Consider the following 22,474-nt stretch of genomic DNA (forward strand, 5'->3'; position numbering starts at 1 on the left):
CTTACTTACTTACATCCCCCCCCCCCCCAAAAAAAAAACTGTTTTTTTTTTTTGTCTTTGCAACAGTAAGCTTAAAAGGATAACCAAAAAGGGTCACATTTTTGTGTGCATAAAACGAAAGTCAAATGGGCTTATATAATGTTGTTTGGGCTTTTATTGGGACATTTTCTTCAAAATATCTTCTTTTGCGTTCGACAGAAGAAAGTCATAAATTTTTGACATGAGGGTGAGTACATGGATTATATATATATATATATATATATTTTTTTTTTGGTTTACTATCACTTTAAGAATATGGAAATTTTCAGTAATGTTAATAATTTATTTGTTCATGCTGAGAATTTTTTTTTTTAATATATAAAGCCAGGTTGCTCTCCGACAGGCTTAGGATCAATGAAATCGAGATTTAATTAACACATTTTACAATACCAACGGAACAAGATGAAATTGTTCATTAGGAAATCCGAAGAAAACTATAAAGTAAAATGCAAACTTTGTCCCTAATGAGGGTGCCTGTCAAACCTGACAGAGATCCACATGTGCTGCAAATCAAGATATCTTAAAGAAAGGTTGTTCACAGCTTTTCAAATGTTAAGTTTAAAGTTAAAGTACTGCTGCATCAAATCTAAAAGAAAATGTTAGTATAAAATGAAAGCTACATTACTGTGAAAAGTTTTAGGCACCTTAAAAGTGCTGTAAAGTGAAAATGCTTTCAAAATTATGTTGTAAAATTTCAAGTGTCCACCCTATGTGTTTAAGAAAGCTTTTATATTGAAACTTGCACATAGACTTTAGGTAGCTTTGAAGGTATTATTCAAATGTCTTGTAGATGTTTCCACAGTTCTTCTGGATTTAGCCTGTCTCAGTTTTATTTATTTATTTATTTTAATGTAATCTCAGACAGACTCGATGATGATATGGAGTACATACAGTACATACAGCAATCTCTTTGAATTATTAAAATTAATGGCGAAAGGAAATGTAAAGTGATATTTCCTACTCACACACTATAGCAAAAATATATAAATAACTTAAAAAAAGTTTATTTTGCTAGACTTTTGCACAGTCCTGTATATAAAAGTAACATCATGAGCCAAATTCCAGCTGTGCTAATTGCAGGAGTGTGATGCTCCTTGTTTCAGTTTGAGAACATCAAGAAACTGACATTAAATTTTGCTTAGGCAGTGATGCACAATGAATGAATGAACATTTGTGTGTGTGAGTGAAAGGAGTTGTGGAAGTTGGAGCAGTGCCTGTGGTAATTATTAATCATGGTGCATCTCTCAAACACATGCTACACCCTGGCAGATGCACCAGGACAGAGGGCATCAATTACACACACACACTCACACACACACTTATCCTTTTAGCCTCTTTTTTAATAGGTGTACCCCCACCTCGGGAACAGACACACACCCGATGTGATTTATGAGTGTGTGTGTCTGGGCTGTACCTTGTATAAAACTCATCTTTAACGGTTAATGAATAAAACAAAAGTCATTGTCAGAGAGACACGGCTCTAACCTCACCTACTGCTCTCTCGCTCACACACACACACACACACACACACACACACACACACACACACACACACACACACACACACACACACACACACACACACACACACACACACACACACACACACACACACACACACACACACACACACACACACACACACACTCACAATGTCAGGCATTAAAAAGATGGATGAGCTAGTCGTCTCTCTCTCTCTCTCTCTCTCTCTCTCTCTCTCACTCTCTCTGAAGAGATAATAGTCTTTTAGTGTTTTTTCTACAATATGACAAATATGTAAAACAAAACTCACCTGAAAAGGTATGCAATATGTTTTGTTTCGCAGAAACATCATCAAAGGAGAAGGTTTCATCAGCATAAACCACCATTGCATCATTTTCATCTCTCCGATATGCATGCCACAAACTGAACTTTCAGTGGAGCTAAACCTCAGGAGGGTCATCTGTCACCTGACCTCTGGCTTTAACCTCGACCCTGACACTGACCCCAGACCACATACTGTGTCAGCAGTTTAAGCACACACTCATGAGATTGGATGGATGTGTGTGTTTACACTGGCAGCCTGCTGAATGCTTCAACAAGACTGTTTTGGTACGATGAATTTCTCCTCGATTCAAAACTGCAGCGGTTATTCGTCTCCTCTCTGTCCCAGTGCCAGTGGTTTGGAATCAAATACTATTATACTGCTTTTTTACATACTGTACATATACTGAGTACTATAAACCATCTGAAACCACAACCATAAACATTTCAAACTACATTGTTGGTGATCTCACTATGTTGCATATTAAAGGTGGATTGTGTGATACGAAAGAGGATCTATAGACAGAAAAGCAATGTAATATACATAACTATGTTTACAGTGGTGTATAAAGACCTTACATAATGAACTGTTATGTTTTTATTACCTTAGGATGAGACATTTCTATCCACATACACCGCGGGTCCCCTTACAGTGAAGTCGCCATTTTGCGCCGCCATGTTTGTAAAGTAGCCATTAACGGACAAACTGCTCTACAGAGCGCTAGCCACTCTCTGCTGACTCAGATGACGACATCTTTGTCCTGTGTAGGCCACCGTAGCTTCTCTATGTGCTTTAAAAGGGAGGGGTGAGCTGTGGGCGGTTGCAATTCACAACCTAGCCACTAGATGCCGCTAACCTTTACACCCTGCACCTTTAATTGGATGGCATATAATTATTATCTTGGAAAATAGGTACTCAGGATTTATTTGTATTTTTTAAGAAATTGATACATTTATTCAGCAAGGATGTATTAAATTATGACCGAAAAGACTTTTATAATGTATAAGATTTCAATTCCAAATAAATGGTGTCCTTTTGAAGATTTTTTTAGTTTTACTTTTGTTCGAGAAGCAATTTTACTTGGACATGTCACAACAGGAAAAAAAATACTATTGCAACTTCCGTTTCATTCCATCTTTAAATAGTGGTATGTTACATTGCTATATATATTTAAAAAAAAGGTTATTTAGATTTTTTTTTAGGGGGGGGGGGCATATTTTGCATCCAATTAGTTTAAAATGATGTTTTGACAGTCTAATAAAATCTAATAATAAAAGAAAATTAGCCTATTTGGTAGATAGCCTATATTTACCCATGTATCTATAGCAAGGTATCCAGGTTGTCCAAGAAAATGTGCATACGATGCTCTATTGCACACTGCAAAAGTAGTTGTAGTACAAGTAGTATGGCACTATGCCATTCCAAATATACCTAGTGCACAGCTGAATCTGCCACTGCGCTCACAGCGCCCTCTCCTGGCCATTCATACAACCATACTAAATGTAGGTCATATTTACAGCTGGCACTCAGTAATAGTAACAGTTTATGCAACGGAAATCAGTCACTACACCCTTCAGAACTCATTTGACTATTTATAACATGAGTTCTGCTTCTTCCGGAGACACAGGGAGATATCTGACATTACGCCTGCATCCCAGAGTCATTCAACTGTGCCCTGCAGCATGTGTGTGTGTGTGTGTGTGTGTGTGTGTGTGTGTGTGTGTGTGTGTGTGTATGTGTGCGCATCCACTTCCCACAGATGCATGCAAATTGGGAAATTGGGAGGAAGGAGACAAAAAAAAAAAAAAACAGTTTCTTCAGTCCTCCAAAAAATTTTAAGTTCAGACTCAAATCCCTTTGTCTCAATTAACACAGGTACATCAGACGTTGATCACACATGACGGAGCACACCTGCCCCGTTTCGTCTCAGATCAGGAGCAGAGGATTATGGCCTGGGATTAAAGCACTTTAAAGACAGAGGCAGTGTCAAAACACACCGCTCTCGAATGCATCGGATGTCCGGGGCAGACCCACTGACCACCACAACAGAGATCTCTCCAACATCTCAGATGTTTCGCCTAGACTGCAATGAGATTCAATGGAGAGCAATTTTTGCTTTTCAGATGTATCAGCTGAAAGTAATTTTACTGTGCAATGTTAGGAAGACAATTCAATATCTGAGCTGCTACCCACATTAATATCATACACTAGTTCTGTTCAAAAGTTTAAGGTGTCATGAACAGGCTTTTAAAAAAATTTTATACTGTTGTCTGAGGTCAACTAATGATGTTCGTGTGGTTTTTACATTCAAAAACATCATAACTAATAAGTAATAGGCTATTTTCTACACTGGTTTTGAGGCTCTCTCCAAAGCGCTGGGTTTTGATGGGCGTGACGCAATGAAGAGTTGGAAGTAAACAGCCACAGCTAGGATTGGATAAGATTTGCATTTAATGAGCTTAAAGGGGGGGTGAAACACTCAGTTTCAGCCAATCTCATGTCAATCTTGAGTACCTATAGAGTAGTATTGCATCCTTCATATCTCCGAAAAGTCTTTAGTTTTTGTGGCAAGGGGGGCGTGGTTCAGCGAGGTCTGCAGCGGGAGAGAGGGCCGCGGGACGAGCGGTAAGTGAGTGGGTTGGACGCAGATTAATAACACCTGTCTCTTGTTCTAGTAATGAGCGCGGAGACGGGATAAAACACCAGCGGAACCGGAGACCAGGGAGAGAGAGAGTCGGACTGTTGATGCGACCCCCTGAGATATCCGGAACCCGGAAGTGCGTGACCCGGAAGCGAAACTGAGCATATACAGAGACAAACACACGCTGAAGCGTGCACGTTGTGATTTGAGTTATTGAGAAAATAAAGAGCATCAACAGTCCTGCCGACCCCCGTGTCCTCTTCCTTCCTCACTATATCGAACTTGTTACACTGGTGCCGAAACCCGGGAAGGAAGCAGGACAGAGCCGCCGCCATGACAACGCCCTCCGCCTCGCCATTTGCGGAGATCATCAACTCCCTCGCGGTCCTCCACCAGGAACACCATAAGGCATTGCTGGACCTTCGGACCGAACAGGAGCGCCGCTTCGAGGCCATCGTCCAAGGCCAGCAAGAGGACCGCGAGCGGTTCCGGAGCTGGATGGACCGGGAGGTTCGCGCCGAGGCCGCTGGGCGGGCCAGCGCACCGGTGCACGTGCCCCTACAGAAGATGGGGCCGGAAGACGACCCCGAGGCCTTCGTGGATCTGTTCCAAAAAGCCGCGGAGGCCTGCGGGTGGCCCCGGGCACAGTGGCCGGTGCGCCTCATCCCTCGTCATACGACGACCTGAAGCGGGCCATACTTCAGCGGGTCGGCCGGACCCCAGAACAACACCGCCAGCGTTTCCGCTCCCTGGAGTGGGGTGAGTCCGGTCGACCCTTCGCATTGGCCCAACAGCTCCGGGACGAGTGCCGCAGATGGCTGCTGGCCGGCGGCAGCGACGTGGACCATGTTGTCGATCTGGTGGTGCTGGAGCAGTTCATCACTCGGCTCCCCCGGAAGACCGCCGAGTGGGTCCAGTGCCACCGGCCCACGTCGCTGGAGACGGCCATCCACCTGGCGGAGGACCACCTGGTGGCGTGCCCGGGGGTCGGCGAACCCCCACTAACTTCTCCCTCTCTCTCTCCCCCCTCTCTCTCTCTCTCTTGACCTGTCCCTCTCCCCAGGTCCCGCCCTCCAGGCCCTCCTCGCGTCCCCCCCAGAGGCCGGGGTGGGATGGGCCTTGGACCGTCTGGGAGTTCGCGGGTCCCGCCCAGGGGGGCGGGGCCGCTGGGGGCTGGTGGTGACAATGGCTCTGGTTCCGCCCCCTTTCCGCGCTCATCCTCCAACCCACTCCCCGCCGCCGGGGCGGCGGGTAGGCCTGGGCTGGCCTGCTGGCGGTGCGGCGATCCGGATCATTTTGTGGACCGATGCCCGATGATGGACATCGGAACAATGATCCGGATCCCGGACGTCCAGCGGACCACCCCCGATCAAGCAGGAGAGTACCAAATTCCTGTAAGTATCAAGGGGGGTACATATCAGGCCTTGGTGGATTCAGGATGTAACCAAACCTCGATCCATCAAAGCCTGATGCAGCCTGGGGCATTGGATACAAGCCGCATGGTTAAGGTGCGGTGTGTGCACGGGGATGTGGTGGAATATCCGGTTGTCCCAGTCACGATACAGTTTAGGGGGAAAAAGCATAATGTTGAGGTGGCGGTTAGTCCCCACCTCCGGCATCCGCTAATTCTGGGGACGAATTGGCCCGCCTTTTCGGCGTTATTGGGGTCGTTATGCGCGGATGCCGCTTGGGGAAACAAGGCTAGGAACGGGGCGGTGCGAGTGCAGGTTGGCGAGACTGATACGGGACCCTTGGGAACAGCTTCAGAGGAACCGAGCGGGGTTGAGAGACTGATTCTCTCGGACCGCGATGACTTCCCTCTGGAGCAGTCCCAAGATGAGACTCTAAAACATGCTTTCCAACAGGTCCGCACTATCGACGGTCAGTCCCTCCAACCCGCATTGCTCGTCACGTATCCTTATTTTGCCATAATTAAGGATAGGTTGTATCGAGTGACCCAAGACGCTCAGACAAAAGTGGATACAACCCAGTTGTTAGTACCAAAGAGCCGCCGGGAAATGCTTTTCCAGGCGGCTCACTCTAACCCGATGGCGGGCCACCTGGGACAGGCGGCCACGCTGAATCGTTTAATGACCCGATTTTTTTGGCCAGGCATTCATGACAATGTGCGCAGGTGGTGCGCGTCTTGTCCTGAATGTCAGTTGGTGAACCCACTGGCCGCCCCAAAAGCGCCATTGCGCCCCCTACCATTAATGCAGGTCCCCTTCGAGAGAATTGCGATGGACCTCATCGGGCCATTAGAGCGATCCGCACGCGGACATCGTTTTGCGCTAGTTATCGTGGACTACGCAACACGATATCCGGAAGCAGTGGCTCTCCGCAACATCTCGGCGAAGAGTGTTGCGGACGCACTGTTTCGTTTGATCTCCCGGGTGGGGATTCCGAAAGAAATCCTCACTGATCAAGGCACGGCGTTTATGTCACGCACGTTAAGCGAATTGTACGGATTATTGGGCATTAAATCCATTCGAACCAGCGTCTATCACCCACAAACAGACGGCTTGGTCGAACGATTTAATCGCACTCTTAAATCCATGATCCGTAAATTCGTACAGGAAGACGCCAAAAATTGGGATCGGTGGTTAGAACCCCTCTTATTTGCTGTGCGCGAGGTCCCGCAAGCCTCCACGGGGTTTTCCCCCTTCGAGCTTCTCTACGGGCGACAGCCACGGGGGGTGCTGGACGTCCTACGAGAAACTTGGGAGGAGGGGCCTTCGTTGGCCAAAAACGAAATTCAGTACGTCATGGACTTGCGAACAAAACTCCACACATTGGGGCGGCTATCTAGGGAGAATTTGTTGCAAGCCCAGGACCGCCAGAGCCGGTCATATAACAGGGGTACTAAACTACGCAAATTCACACCGGGAGAGAAAGTGCTCGTTCTACTCCCAACGTCGAGCTCAAAATTAATGTCAAAGTGGCAGGGGCCGTTTGAGGTCGCACGGCAGATAGAAGAGCTCGATTATGAAGTGATACGATCCGATAGGAACGGGGCACGTCAAATATACCACCTCAATCTGCTTAAAAAATGGAATGAGGTGGAATCGGTGTTGTTGGCAACGGTGATCGGGGGAGAGGATGATCTCGGGCCAGAGGCGAGCATTAAAGCGCAATCAGTCGCGTTGGCCCCGGGGGGAGATCACCTCTCACCGTTACAACTCGCTGATTTATCGAAATTACAGGCGGAGTTCGCTGACGTGTTCTCGCCCCTACCGGGACGTACCGACTTGATTCAGCACCATATCGAGACCGAGCCGGGCGTGGTAGTTCGCAGCCGGCCGTATCGCTTGCCTGAACACAAGAAAAAAGTAGTTCAGGACGAATTAGGCGCAATGCTCGACATGGGAGTAATCGAGGAGTCCAACAGTGACTGGGCGAGCCCGATAGTTTTGGTCCCCAAAACAGACGGCTCGGTCAGGTTCTGTGTGGACTACCGCAAGGTGAACGCTGTGTCGAAGTTCGACGCGTATCCAATGCCACGGGTTGACGAATTGCTTGATCGGTTAGGCACGGCTCGATTTTATTCGACACTGGACTTAACAAAGGGCTATTGGCAGATCCCCTTGTCTCCATTGTCCAAAGAAAAAACAGCTTTCACCACGCCGTTTGGATTACACCAATTTGTCACGCTTCCTTTCGGCTTGTTCGGGGCGCCCGCAACCTTCCAGCGGCTCATGGATAGGATTTTGCGTCCCCATGCTGCATATGCTGCTGCGTACCTAGATGACATAGTGATTTATAGTCACGATTGGCAGCGGCATATGCAGCATGTGAGGGCGGTCCTGAGGTCGCTGAGGAGAGCGGGGCTCACGGCCAATCCGAAGAAGTGTGCGATTGGGCGGGTGGAAGTAAGGTATCTGGGCTTCCACTTGGGTCATGGACAGGTGCGTCCCCAAATTGATAAGACTGCCGCAATTGCAACCTGTCCGAGGCCCAAGACCAAAAAGGAGGTAAGACAGTTCTTGGGGCTGGCGGGATATTATAGACGGTTTATACCAAATTATTCGGACCTCACCAGCCCTTTGACTGATCTTACTAGAAAGGGGCTACCAGATACGGTCCAGTGGACGGAGCTGTGTCAACAGGCTTTTACCCAAGTAAAGGCTGCTCTATGTGGCGGGCCGCTGTTACACTCCCCTGACTTTTCTCTCCCTTTCTTGTTGCAGACTGACGCGTCGGACAGGGGGCTGGGCGCAGTCCTGGCCCAGGAGGTGGAGGGGGGAGAGCGGCCGGTGCTGTACATTAGCCGTAAGCTCTCCAAGAGGGAAGCTAAGTACAGCACCATAGAAAAGGAGTGTTTGGCCATCAGATGGGCCGTTCTCACCCTCCGCTATTACCTCCTGGGGCGGGAGTTCACTCTCTGTTCGGACCACGCTCCTCTCCAATGGCTCCACCGCATGAAGGATACCAACGCGCGGATCACCCGTTGGTATCTGGCTCTCCAGCCGTTTAAGTTCAAGGTGGTCCACAGGCCGGGTGCTCAGATGGCTGTGGCCGATTTCCTCTCCAGAAATGGGGGGGGGGGGGGGGGTGGGGGGGGGGGGGGGGGGGGGCTGCAGGCCGGACGGCTCCCCGGCCTGAGTCGGGCGGTGGGGGTATGTGGCAAGGGGGGCGTGGTTCAGCGAGGTCTGCAGCGGGAGAGAGGGCCGCGGGACGAGCGGTAAGTGAGTGGGTTGGACGCAGATTAATAACACCTGTCTCTTGTTCTAGTAATGAGCGCGGAGACGGGATAAAACACCAGCGGAACCGGAGACCAGGGAGAGAGAGAGTCGGACTGTTGATGCGACCCCCTGAGATATCCGGAACCCGGAAGTGCGTGACCCGGAAGCGAAACTGAGCATATACAGAGACAAACACACGCTGAAGCGTGCACGTTGTGATTTGAGTTATTGAGAAAATAAAGAGCATCAACAGTCCTGCCGACCCCCGTGTCCTCTTCCTTCCTCACTATATCGAACTTGTTACAGTTTTGTTATATTTATAAAAGAAATATAGGCTGTACTGAGACTTTCTGAAAAAAAAAAACGAGTGCCTGGAGGCGTATCGAGTGGGAAGAGCTAAAGAATGTTAGTGCATTTGAATGACGAAGCACGCTTTGTGAGAACGCTAGGTTTATGTTTGGGTGGTTTTACAATAAACAAACTGGAACAAAAATATCCTAAAATATTAGGATCAGAAGGAAGCTTATGCAGCGACTGTGTTCTTCCAAACCACGAATAGCGCAATATCTTAATCTTCCTCGATGTATTGTTGTTGACCAGTTAGCACGAGCCCTCCATGAGTCAGTGGGCGGGGCTACTGGATTAGAGGCGCTGTAGATTCTGTATAGGCGGTGTTTCGTCGCGCACTGACGTCAGTATAAAGCACAGGACCGTTTGCTGAGCCTGGTGTCTATAAAAGCTTTTCTTTGACTAACAAGGAAGTTTTCAGCTCTGAAACACACACACACACACACACACACACACACACACACACACACACACACACACACACACACACACACATATATATATATATATATATATATGTATAGGATATTCTTATATTACAATGACCTTTTATATATCAAAAGCTCAAGGAAAAGTTCATTCCTCAATTCATTACCCCTTTTAGGGTCGGTGAGATTTGCTTATGTTTTTGTAAGTAGTCTCTTACCAAGGCTGCATTTGTTTGATCAAAAAATACTGTAAAAACAGTAATATTATAGTATGAATATTTTGTAAAATGTAATTTATTTCTGTGATGGCAATGTTTTTAACAGTAAATTTTAACAGTGCCGCATGATCCTTCAGAAATTATTTACATTTCTTATAATTATCATAGTTAAAAACAGTTGTGCTGCTTTGTTTGGAAAACTTAATGTACGTTTTATGATTTGTTGATAAATAGAAAATGCAAAAGAAATATTTCTCTTTGGAAATCGAAATCTTTCAAAACATTGTCAATGTCTTTGCTGTCACTTTTGATCAATTTAATGCATAACATTAAATGCTTTTTGTACCTGGCGAAAACTGCACATCTGATTGCTTAGAAAAGCAGAAAAGCAACACATTTTTATTTCCTCTGGGATGCTGTACATGGTCAACTGGGGAAACAACATTATCACAACCTCAAAAGACATTCTGATTTTGATTTTGGAGGGTTTCTGATTTAATTTGATTATCTTCATAACGATGTGAAAATAGACAGGCTGAAATCTACACTAACAAAAAGCCTCTCTTTTATGAGAAATAGGTCAGTGTAGAAGATAAGTGGCCCTCACGGGGGACTCGAATCTGGACTTCTGAAGTCCTGTTAAACAGAGCAAAGGAAGCATCAGGAAATTGTGTGTCTGTGTGTGTGTGTGTGTGTGTGTGTGTGTGTGTGTGTGTGTGTGTGTGTGTGTGTGTGTGTGTGTTGCACTGCTCTTCTTTTGGTCCTTAAAATAGTCAGATGAATTCATGAAGAACAAAGTGGAAATGCTCGGAGGGAAACGGGGCAAACACATACGCGGGGCAAACAACAAGAGATGCACTTGATTACTCATTAACTCTAAAGCGTTTTGGAGGTATTCTGAGTGCCTGAATGTGGGTCAGTCTCGTTAAAGTGAATTAGAGGAGTGTTTCTGACTGTGAGCTCCTCATTGGGACCCCTGTTGGTTGTGTTAATACAGGAGGACAAAAGCACAGATCCAGATGTGAATGCTAGGCTGACCCAGTTCTGTAGGTTCTACATGAACCAGTGTTCTCTCTAAAGTGCCTCGAAGCCAGAAACAACATTTTACACACAGGACAGGAGCTGTACTCAAAAGGAGGACGCATATCAGAGGTTCCTGCATAGGTTAGGCTAATATTGCTAAGAAATGTCCAAAGCATGGGTAGGGGCCCAGAGCAAGTTAGCAGAAACAGGCCCCTGGACTGGAGGTGGAGGGTTTTCTCGCTCTGCCTGTCACATGGAAAATCACATATTTTTGACTGGGCCCAACAAGCAGACTCTTAGATGCCTGAGTTACCACTCAGAACATCTTAGCAAACACCTAACAACCACCCAGAACAGTTTAACCACCTAGTCTCGCGTAGCCAGACCTTCAGACTGAAGGCAGAAGGTCTAGAATCTGACCGCAGCTTTCAAAAGTGAGACCGCCCAAGAGGATGTTTGACTGTCATGTAACGCAACCAGTCACATATTGTTTTGTTCCGTGTCATGTTTATTAGCATGAAAATAAAGTCGATATCCCTGCAATAACAGACCGGCGTGCATTATCATAAATTATTCATTCAAGAACATTGTGCAAATTACCTGCAACAATGTGAACTTTACATACTTTTAAAAATCCAGTGTTTAGTTGACCTGGTAAGCGCTCATTGTCACAGTTGCAAACACGACGGCATTCATCTTCCATGAAGGAGTTTGAAACCACCTAGCAACCACCAAACAACTACTCATAATACCTTAGCAACCACCTAGCAACCTCTCAGAATACCTTAGATATCGCCTACTTTAGAAACCACTTAGCAATGCTCTAGAAATGATCAGAACACCTTAGCAACCGCCTAACAGCTATAACACCTTAGCTTAGTAGCCACATAGCAACCATTCAGAACACATTAGCAATCATATAGCGACCTCTCAGAACACTTTAACCACCTAGCATAGCAATACACAAGAAACCAGTCAGAACACCTTTTGCAACCACCTAGCAACGCCCTGGCAACCATCTAAATCACACTAGTATTGTGGCAACAAGCACCACTCAACTTTCAGTTCTCATTCAAGATGGAATGGGCTCATTAAGACATACATGCTATATTTTCGACAAAAAAGAGCAAGAGACATTGAGGGCCAGAGAGAGGGATAAGAAGAAGGAAAATAACTCTCTTCGTCTTGACTCTCTTCTTTTATTCATAATTATGGTCTCGGAGCCCCTAAGACTCTCTTTGCATAAGGAAAACCACACACACACGCACACACAAAAGGAAGGAGTATTGCGTTTAGCATTACATTTGAGTAAGATCCATTAGAGTTAATAAGGTACATTTGTGTATTTCAGTACATTTATTTATTCAATTAAATATATATTACTAAGTAAATGTCAGTGGAATATATTTAGACGCCAGTCCCTCTACCGATATTAACATTTGAAGATTTGATTTAGAGGTAATGATGATTAGATTTAAGACTAGGATTGATTCAAGGCCTCACCGAGACCAAATATTCACCCCAAAACAAGATTTTAAAGTGAAACATTTATAGGGTTCTATTCACACTAAAATGTGTTCACCTGTATCATTATTTAATGTGTACATGAAAAAAAAAAAACAAGATGGTTTATCTGTCCTATAGGTAAAACTCATCTCTCCAGTCAAGTAGAACACTATGAAAGTGGAAAGCTCACAGAAATGCCGTGATATGTTTCTCATACAAAGGCGAAGGAGAAAAATCTTTTTGATTTATTAACTGAATTTAAATGAGAATACACTATTAAACACACATTAACAGGGAAGCAACATGACAACATTCTGTCACTATTCATTTCACAGCACATTATTGTCATATTACTGTAATGTATTGGAATGTTTGTTTTTCTAAACTAGAAGAGATAGAGAGTTTATGGGGTTTAGTTATGGAGTATTTTTATTTTCTACATTCAGTACGGTGTACAATCCACTTCTTCTGCAACAGACAATGGTACCTCGAATTGCGCAGCTTGAAGACAGGTGTGCACATTTACAGACCAGAACATGCTTTTAGAGTGTGGTCTTTTGCCAGTACACTCACCTAAAGGATTATTAGGAACACCTCTTCAATTTCTCATTAATGCAATTATCTAATCAACCAATTACATGGCAGTTGTTTCAATGCATTTAGGGGTGTGGTTCTGGTCAAGACAATCTCCTGAACTCCAAACTGAATGTCAGAATGGGAAAGAAAGGTGATTTAAGCAATTTTGGGCATGGCTGTTGGTGCAAGACAGGCCGGTCTGAGTATTTCCCAATCTGCTCAGTTACTGGGATTTTCACACACAACTATTTCTAGGGTTTACAAAGAATGGTGTGAAAAGGGAAAAACATCCAGTATGCGGCAGTCCTGTGGGCAAAAATGCCTTGTTGATGCTAAAGGGTCAGAGGAGAATGGGCCAACTGATTCAAGCTGATAGAAGAGCAACTTTGACTGAAATAACCACTCATTACAACTGAGGTATGCAGCAAAGCATTTGTGAAGCCACAACACGCACAACCTTGAGGCAGATGGGTTACAACAGCAGAAGACCCCACCGGGTACCTCTCATCTCCACTACAAATAAGAAAAAGAGGTTACAATTTCCACAAGCTCACCAAAGTTGAACAGTTGAAGACTGGAAAAATGTTGCCTGGTTTGATGAGTGTCGATTACTGTTGAGACATTCAGTTGGTATCAGAAGTCAGAATTCGATGTATTGCAGCTGAGAGAGATGAGGACATGGATCCATCATGCCTTGTTACCACTGTGCAGGCTGCTGGTGGTGGTGTAATGGTGTGAGGGATGTTTTCTAGGCACACTTTAGGCCCCTTAGTGCCAATTGGGACTCAAAAGCCACGGCCTACCTGACCACCATGTACCCATCCTTTGATGGTTACTTCCAGCAGGATAATGCACCATGTCACAAAGCTCAAAATCAAATCATTTCAAATTGGTTTCTTGAACATGACAATGAGTTCACTGTACTAAAATGGCCCCCACAGTCACCACATCTCAACCCAATAGAGCATCTTTGGGATGTCGTGGAATAAGAGCTTCATGCCCTGGATGTGCATCCCACATCAACTGCAAGATGCTATCCTATCAATATGGGCCAACATTTCTAAAGAATGCTTCCAGCACCTTGTTGAATCAATGCCAATTATAATTAAGGCAGTTCTTATGGTGAAAGGGGGTCAAACACAGTATTAGTATGGTGTTCCTAATAATCCTTTAGGTGAGTGTATAATAACTTAACAAACATATTAACACCCTAGCAACCACATATCAACGCACAAAAAACTGGAACACACTGATAATAACATTTTGGCACAGAAGATCTGATAACTATTTTAATATTATAGTCAATAATACAGATACATATAATTTAATATGATTTTGTAAATAAAATAAAATAATACAAATGCTACAAATTAATTTAGGATTCACAACATATACTGCCTGATATAAAAAATGGGAATACATTTCAAATTGTTATTTCATATTGGTTCAAATTAATAGTGATTTTAACAATTCATTTTAAGCGAGCGTTACACAACAGCAGAGGTAATCTAAATGTAAAAAATATGGGAACTGACCTGCACAGTAAAAAAAAAAAAATGCAATTGAAAAAGATGCAATAACAGATCTAGTCAAGATATTATGTGCATTCCTTAAAAACACACAACACCTGCTGCAAAACCTGCATGACAACGCCCTGGCAACCACCTACAGCATCCTAGCATTGTGGCAATTGTCACGTTTAGAAAATGCTAAATCAATCAAGTTGTTTTAAATGCAATACAGCACATGCAAACTCTGAGTAAGCTATACATAGAGGCCATTTGATATCAGAGAGATCGTGACATCATCAGTTCACAGTGCTAACCTGCCCGTCCTTCCCTGTAGACCCTTAGCCCTTCCATTCATGAATCAAAGCCCTTCACACTAATCAGCAAGATGAAGACACACTAGAGTGCAGCAGAGGTTGAGTGTTAGTGGATGACTGCATGCTGCATGTGTGTGTGTGACACCGAGGTTTCTTGATGATAAACGAGCGGTATTACCGAAGGCCTTACTCTCCCCGAATTCAGCAGCCCTAATCAAGGCAAAGGGAAAACTATACAGAAATGAGCCGTGTGTGTGTGTGCCGATAAGCAGTTTGAAAGATGAAACATTACCTCTAAAGGCCATTTCTCATGGTGACACCGACACATTCCCTGTGATGCTAAAATATCCACATATTAGAATATTCAAAGAGAAACAACATGAATTAAAACTTCAAGAGACGATGATGATGTCATGGAGATCACACAAACATGTACCGTGTTGAATGTATGATTACATGAGTGGCATCCGCTGCGACAGGGCCCTTAAATCATCACCCCGCTGTGTGAAACAGCAGATCAAATGATGATGGCATCCCATCAGCCTGCCTGCTGTTTCTATGACAACCGCCGAAGTTGCAGGGCTACGGTGTGAGAGATTGGTAAAGTGCTGTTGGTCTGACTGCCGCTGATGAAGAAGATCACAAGAGTCCTAATGGAACAGAGGAAAGAGCCGCCGGCCTGTTACTGCACAGCCAGGTCCTACTGTAAAAGCAAAACACACACACACAAATGCTGAGTGTGCTCTCTGAACTCCCACTGGCCCTATCCTCTCTTGAGATTTGAAAGGTACCACGGACATGTGGGGTAAATTGCTTTAATTCAGTGCATCAATCAGGACCCCAGCCTGGCAGCTCTCGGGACTGTCTGAATGTGTGCAGGATAGAGGGGAGGGTAGGATAGGGTGGGATGGGGATGAAGGGCAAGGACAAGGGCAAGGCCAAGGCCAAGGGGTAGGGAAAGGCAAAGTTGTATCGCTTCACTTACATTCATAAATAGTAACGTGTCCAATGCATACTTTTGAATTTCGGCGGAAGTAGTAGGTCATCCGGGGACTTTTCGCCTACTTTTTACTACTATTTTGAATAACAAAGGATGTTAAACTAATTGAGCTCACAAAGACGTATAAGAGCACTCTATTTAAAACTTGCGCACTGTTGTCTGTAAACGCACACAGCTACATATGCAGCACGCGAACACCGAATTCAGTTCTTTTTCTTGTTGATTTGTGCTTGAAAGTAGCCAAGAAATCTAGACGCACCCTAGTGGCAGCAAATCTAATCTGCCGTGAGTGTCGTCTAGCAAATCTCAATACACTTCTGAGCTGTAAACGCCAAACTCTGGTCGGGCCAATCACATTGTGTATAGAGTCGGTGGGCGGGGCTTAACATAATGACGGCCAAGTTGCTGTTGCGTGCTTCTAGTAAACACAGAAACTGGAGAACGACGGCCTTTCGAATCAGCTTTGACCGCGACTCTGAAAGACTTGGAGTTAAGCTTTTCTCTGAGAAAAGAACAGGACAGCACTGAAGTCATTCTTAAAAAGGGAAGATGTGTTCTGAGTTTTGCCAACCGAATACGGCGAAAGTTTAATCTTTCAACTAGCTCTGCTTCACCTTCGTTGCTCTGGTTGGTTGTAGCGCTATCTTATTGCATGCAGAGGGAGTTTAAAAGACAACCGTTTATCCCGCCCCTCAGATTGAGCCCTGTCTATGGTGAGTTTCCAGACCAAACATCTTGATGTGGGTCTGGCTTGTCAGGCTAGCTTGAAAGGACATATACACGCAAAATTATGTCAAAATTCATGTCTTGGTGAGTATCCTCATAAACAGTTACTTATTACTTATGTAAATGTGAATAACTGAGAAAGAAAATGGATGCGTATCATTATATTGGATCCGTGCATTAGCTCTTAAAGTGGCATCAGCCTATTATACCCGCTGCTGTCAGTAATACGTATTAAACAACAAAATACAACGAAAAGCACAGTGAAGACGATAGGGTGTTATTTTACATTTGATTGTTCAATTTCTGTACCTAAATACTGTTAGACTTAAATAAAAAACATAGACTATAAAGCATATTTATCTATGCTTAAAATGTGTATGTAATTTTCTATGCAGATTCAATCCCCTACAAAATCCCCCCTATCATTCTTGATTGAATTATAAATCCTTTTAAAAAAGAGCTATGCATCTTGTGAAGCTGTTTTAATATCTTAATATATATCGCAGAAAAACAAAATATCACAATTTAATTTTTCCCCAATAAGTATCATAGGAGTGTGACTCTCATAGCCTGATGTCTTCATACTCAGATTTTAATCAGAATATGAGTCTGATCCATTGGGCTGTGATTATGGGATGTGTTTCAACCAAACGAGGAAAGAAAATGCCTCTGCACTCAATTGGATAGACCTACAGACTAAGTGACATATGTTGAGCGCAGTATAGTTGGCAGCAGAACTTAACTATACGCACGCTGGAAGTAGAAGAAGAAGAAGAAGATGAGTGAAACAATCTTTGCCGGTGTTGTAAAAATAATGTCAGGATACACAAAGTACTTACCAACACGATAGTAAAGGTGAATGCATAATCTAACAAGTTCTCTGTTTAGGATTAGAACAAATTCAACCCAAACACTCTTTGGTGACATGGATGATTACGTTACTGTTGATCATCTGTCCATCATCATATAAAGCCCGCCCTGACAATCTGATTGGTCTGAACAGCTCTGGAGCATAGTTTCTCCACAATGCATCAAGTTTAGACCGAATTTCCCGACCACAAATGTTTTGTACGGGGCTGAGTTCGGCTGGAATCCAGGCTAATATCGTGCAGTCGAAAGACAGCATTTTTCAGCTTTCGGATGCAGCCTATGTATTCAGACCTACTACTCTTTTGGTGTACTGTTTTTTGCATATATAGTAGTAGTATCCAAGTTCCACAATGCTAAATATCCAAGATCGGACACATTGCAAATTGAAGAAAACAGGAAAATAAAAGTGAAATTAAAGGACAAAAAGGAGAGAAAAAAATGAAACAGAAAAGTGAAAGAGAAAAGTAAGGGGAAAAGAAAAAAGGAAGAAGATAGTTTAATAATTTATGAATGACTGTGAGACTCATTAGCATGAGGACAAAGGCGTTTCTACAGGGAGGGACAGGCAGAGGGGTCACGGCCCCTGTGTGTCTTTCCTCTCGTCCTCGGTCCACACACACACACACACAGTCTCGTTACACACACAAAGGAAAACTGGTGCGAGGACTCAAGTGCAGAAATAAAAGATTTATTTACAAAAATAAACATGAACAGAAAACAAAACCCATGAGGGGGCAAAATACATAATCAAAAACATAAACTAAAGAAAAATAACACACAGGGACCCGGGAGAAGTAGACGAGACATGCAACGATCCGACCAAGACTGACAAACACAAGGAGCTTATAAAGGGAAGAAATCAAAAGGGAATCAGGGAACACAGGTGGGGCCAATAAACACTAATCAGATAACAAGGGGGAGGGATCTGACAATGACACGAGCACATGCTCAACATAACAAAACCCACATTTGCACACAAGACAGGACAGGCATGTGACACACACGCACGCACGCACGCACGCACGCACACACACAGAGAGAGATTGTTTTTGGGACATATGGGGACATTCCATAGGCGTAATGGTTTTTATACCGTACAAACCGTATTTTCTATCCCCTTACACTGCCCCTACCCCTAAACCTACCCATCACAGGAAACATTCTGCATTTTTACTTTCTAAAATAAATTCATCCTGTATGATTTATAAACATTTTGAAAAGTGGGGACATGGCCAATGTCCTCATATTTCACCCTCTCCTTGTAATACCTATGTCATACCCATGTCATTATACACCCAGGTCCCCATCCCCCCCCCCCAACACACACACACTAGCCTCTATCCCTTGCAAAAAAACCTATAGGATCTTTTTATTTTCATATTAAGATTGTGGTGGATAATGCAATATCATCACAACAACAAGTAACAATAATTCTATAAATAAATAAAATAAAATGAAGCCATCAGAACATGTGAAGGGTGAAAGTATAATGCAATAAGATATTAAATGTGACTGTTTGTCAAATTAAAGCATACAAATATTATAATCAGGATTGAGAATACATTGTATGTTTTGCCTGCTGTTTGTAAGAATACTAATGCTCTGACAATTTTATGAAAAAGAAATGTATAAGTGATACTGAGCTCCACAATAAATGGGAACGTAATATATGAGGATAATTTGCAGTATATGAGAATATTATGCAATGTGTATGTAATGAGATTACAAATACTATTGTTTGCAAAGTTAAAGTATGAGTATATGTCAGGAGTGAGAATGTAAGCACTGGGGATGCAATAAAAGACAAATAGCTTTTGCATGTAAAGTAAGTGAATTTGAACTGTGTTAAATATTTCGTAGCATAAAAAACAAATATGCTACACACTTATCTTAGAACTAAACTGTCTTTATTTGACTGATCCGATTCAAAATATTGATGTAATTAAGCCAGCATTGAGAGTATTGCAAGTTCATGTGAACTGAACAAACCCTGAATGAAATCAAGCAATCGCTGACCAACACAACTGGCACGGTTTTCTCCCAGCACTTCACCCAGATAATCACTTCCTCATTATCTGTCTGTAAACTAGCTGCACCCTGACCCTGATCACTATGACCAGTCACATCACAGATTCATTACTCTAGCAATGACAGCTGGGAGATGGAGTTGGCAATCCTGCTTCCAACATGGACACCACCTGCCTGTTACACTACAATAGCTTGCTCTTTTACAGGAGAGCCGACGGAGAGATGGAAGAAGTTTGTTATTTGGTTGAGTAATTCAATCAGCTGTTTCCTAACTCATGTACAGGTTTTGCCCACTGCTCTCCTCTTTGACCTGGAATATCATACCAGCTGTTTCCCTGTTAATTAACAGAGATGGGAAGCAAACAGCAAGGGGATAGAGATAGAGAGACTGTTAGTGGGGTAGATACACTGAAGTGTCTTTGGCCCAAAACACAAACTCTCTCTCTCTCTCTCTCTCTCTCTCTCTCTCTCTCTCTCTCTCTCTCTCTCTCTCTCTCTCTCTCTCTCTCTCTCTCTCTCTCTCTCTCTCTCTCTCTCTCTCTCTCTCTCTCTCTCTCTCTCTCTCTCGTTTTTGCTTTGGGGGTTTCTTTCTTAATGGGTCCATCTGTTAATATTAGCATGGACAGCTGTAATGCTGCTTACCACAGAGACACATACACTAATGACGCCACAAACACACACGCTTGATGTGTGCCAGACCAACAACCACACAAACAGTAAAATGACAAAAACCATATGATGTTAAAGGGATAGTAAAAAGTAAATTAAAATTTGTATGAATTAATCTATGTTTTTAACAAAAGATAAGTAAGGGCCTTCGAATGGGTTTCCGGCAAAATAAAATCATGTATATGTCATATATTTTATTTTATGTGAATTAATGTAATATTTATTTTTTTCAAATATTTTTAATAACTAATAGTAACAATAATAATAATCATATATATATATATATATATATATATATATATATATATATATATCATCCTATTATTATTATTATTTAGTCAATTAATATTTAGTATTTAGTTACTTGCCTTGCCATATATAACGCCTTTTGGCCAAACTGTGAAAATAATAAAATATAAATAATAAATAGCATTTTAAAATCACGATGGCATTTTTTTAAACCAGAAAAATCAAAGTATTTGTTTGAAAAGTATACCCCCCCCCCCCCCCCCCCCCAAAGTGTGCAGTCCTACGGTACCAAAAGGACAAATAGGCAAAAATGATTCACTATATAAATCAAGAAGGTCATCATTCACTTGTGGAATAGAAAAGGGCTTTTGGGACATTCTGCTAAAAACACGCACACAAAAAAATTAAGTCACAGAGGTTTCATTTATGTGAGAATTAGCATTTGGTTTTACTTAATCTGAATTTAACAGAAACATACAATCCAGGAATCTACAAAAGAAAGGAAACTCAGAGTCTGTGCACATCTTTAACACCCATCCCTCAACTAAAGCAAGTCTAATTACACGCACAGACACATCAAACTCCCACGGCTCTCTTCAATAGCTTCTGACATGTAATCCAAGATAACATCTTCTCATTGATCTACTCTGAGTCTAATGGAACTGATAGAAATCACCTTGTCTATACTCCTCCACATCAGTTAGAGCTTATGGGCTGTGTGTGTGTGTGTGTGTGTGTGTGTGTGTGTGTGTGTGTGTGTGTGTGTGTGTGTGTGTGTGTGTGTGTGTGTGTGTGTGTGTGTGTGTGTGTGTGTGTGTGTGTGTGTGTGAGAGAGTGGATCCACCAATGGGATGACAAAATCAGAAATCTTTAACCTTGTGGGGACATGTTTTCATCCCAGTTTTTGGATAGGGTTAGGCCTAGGGTATAGAATATATGGTTTGTACAGTATAAAAATATCTATGTAAATTCCCCGTAAAACATGGGAACACGAAGAGAGAGAGAGAGAGAGAGAGAGAGAGAGAGAGAGAGAGAGAGAGAGAGTGTGTGTGCGTGTGTGCGTGCGTGCGTGCGTGTGTGTGTGTGTGTGTGTGTGTAGGCCAGCACACAGCAATTCTTAGGAGGATATTTTCTCTCGTTTTTGATTCACTGGCCTACATACATACATTAAGGAGCCAGAGAAACTTCATTCATGTAAGCAGACAAACCTACTTAGCCCTCATTTAATGGCATAGGTTGAAGTCCAACACAAAATGTCTGCTAACCACAAAACCTGTCACAAAGACGTGAATGTTATAGTCAACATGAAACGGCATTCACCACCCACTTCATTACGCCTGAGCGAAACTGAATATTCCATAAGGAAAATGTAAAGCGCCACACGACTCACTTCAATTGCTGCAAAAAAAGAAGTTAGCATTTCTGCACTTCTAGTTCCATCATCCCAAAGTCAATGGATTTTCGGTTAAATTCTGGAAATAAAGTCTGTGGCTAATTTTGCAGCGTTTTATGAGCCGTTTGATGGGTTAATGGGCCGGAAAGAGCGGTTACACTCAGTGTGGATGAATCGCGTTTGTTTTCAAAGACTCTAATGAAGAGAACTTATGCGACGCAGAAACTCTTACAAAACAAAACCAAACCAATGCATCCAGTTTGATACAATGCATCTCTAACTTACTGATTGTGATCTCACCCTTAGAAGTGCCTGTCAATCAATACGTGCTTCTGTGTTAAGCGAGTCGTCTTCTCATTTTATTCTATGATAAATACATCAGTAATGATTATGATATTTAAGCTTAATGTGTCTTGAAAAAGGCCATTATTAAGAGGCAAAATTGAACT

At 43.2% G+C, this 22,474-nt stretch overlaps 1 protein-coding gene across 2 annotated transcripts in view; it reads right to left on the reverse strand.

Annotated features, from left to right (window-relative positions):
- The window catches only part of frmd4a (FERM domain containing 4A), a 199,341-nt gene that overhangs the window by 133,452 nt on the left and 43,415 nt on the right, over positions 1 to 22,474 (reverse strand). The window lies entirely within an intron of this gene.

Source organism: Pseudorasbora parva, chromosome 16, assembly GCF_024679245.1.
Source record: "Pseudorasbora parva isolate DD20220531a chromosome 16, ASM2467924v1, whole genome shotgun sequence".
NCBI lineage: Eukaryota > Metazoa > Chordata > Actinopteri > Cypriniformes > Gobionidae > Pseudorasbora > Pseudorasbora parva.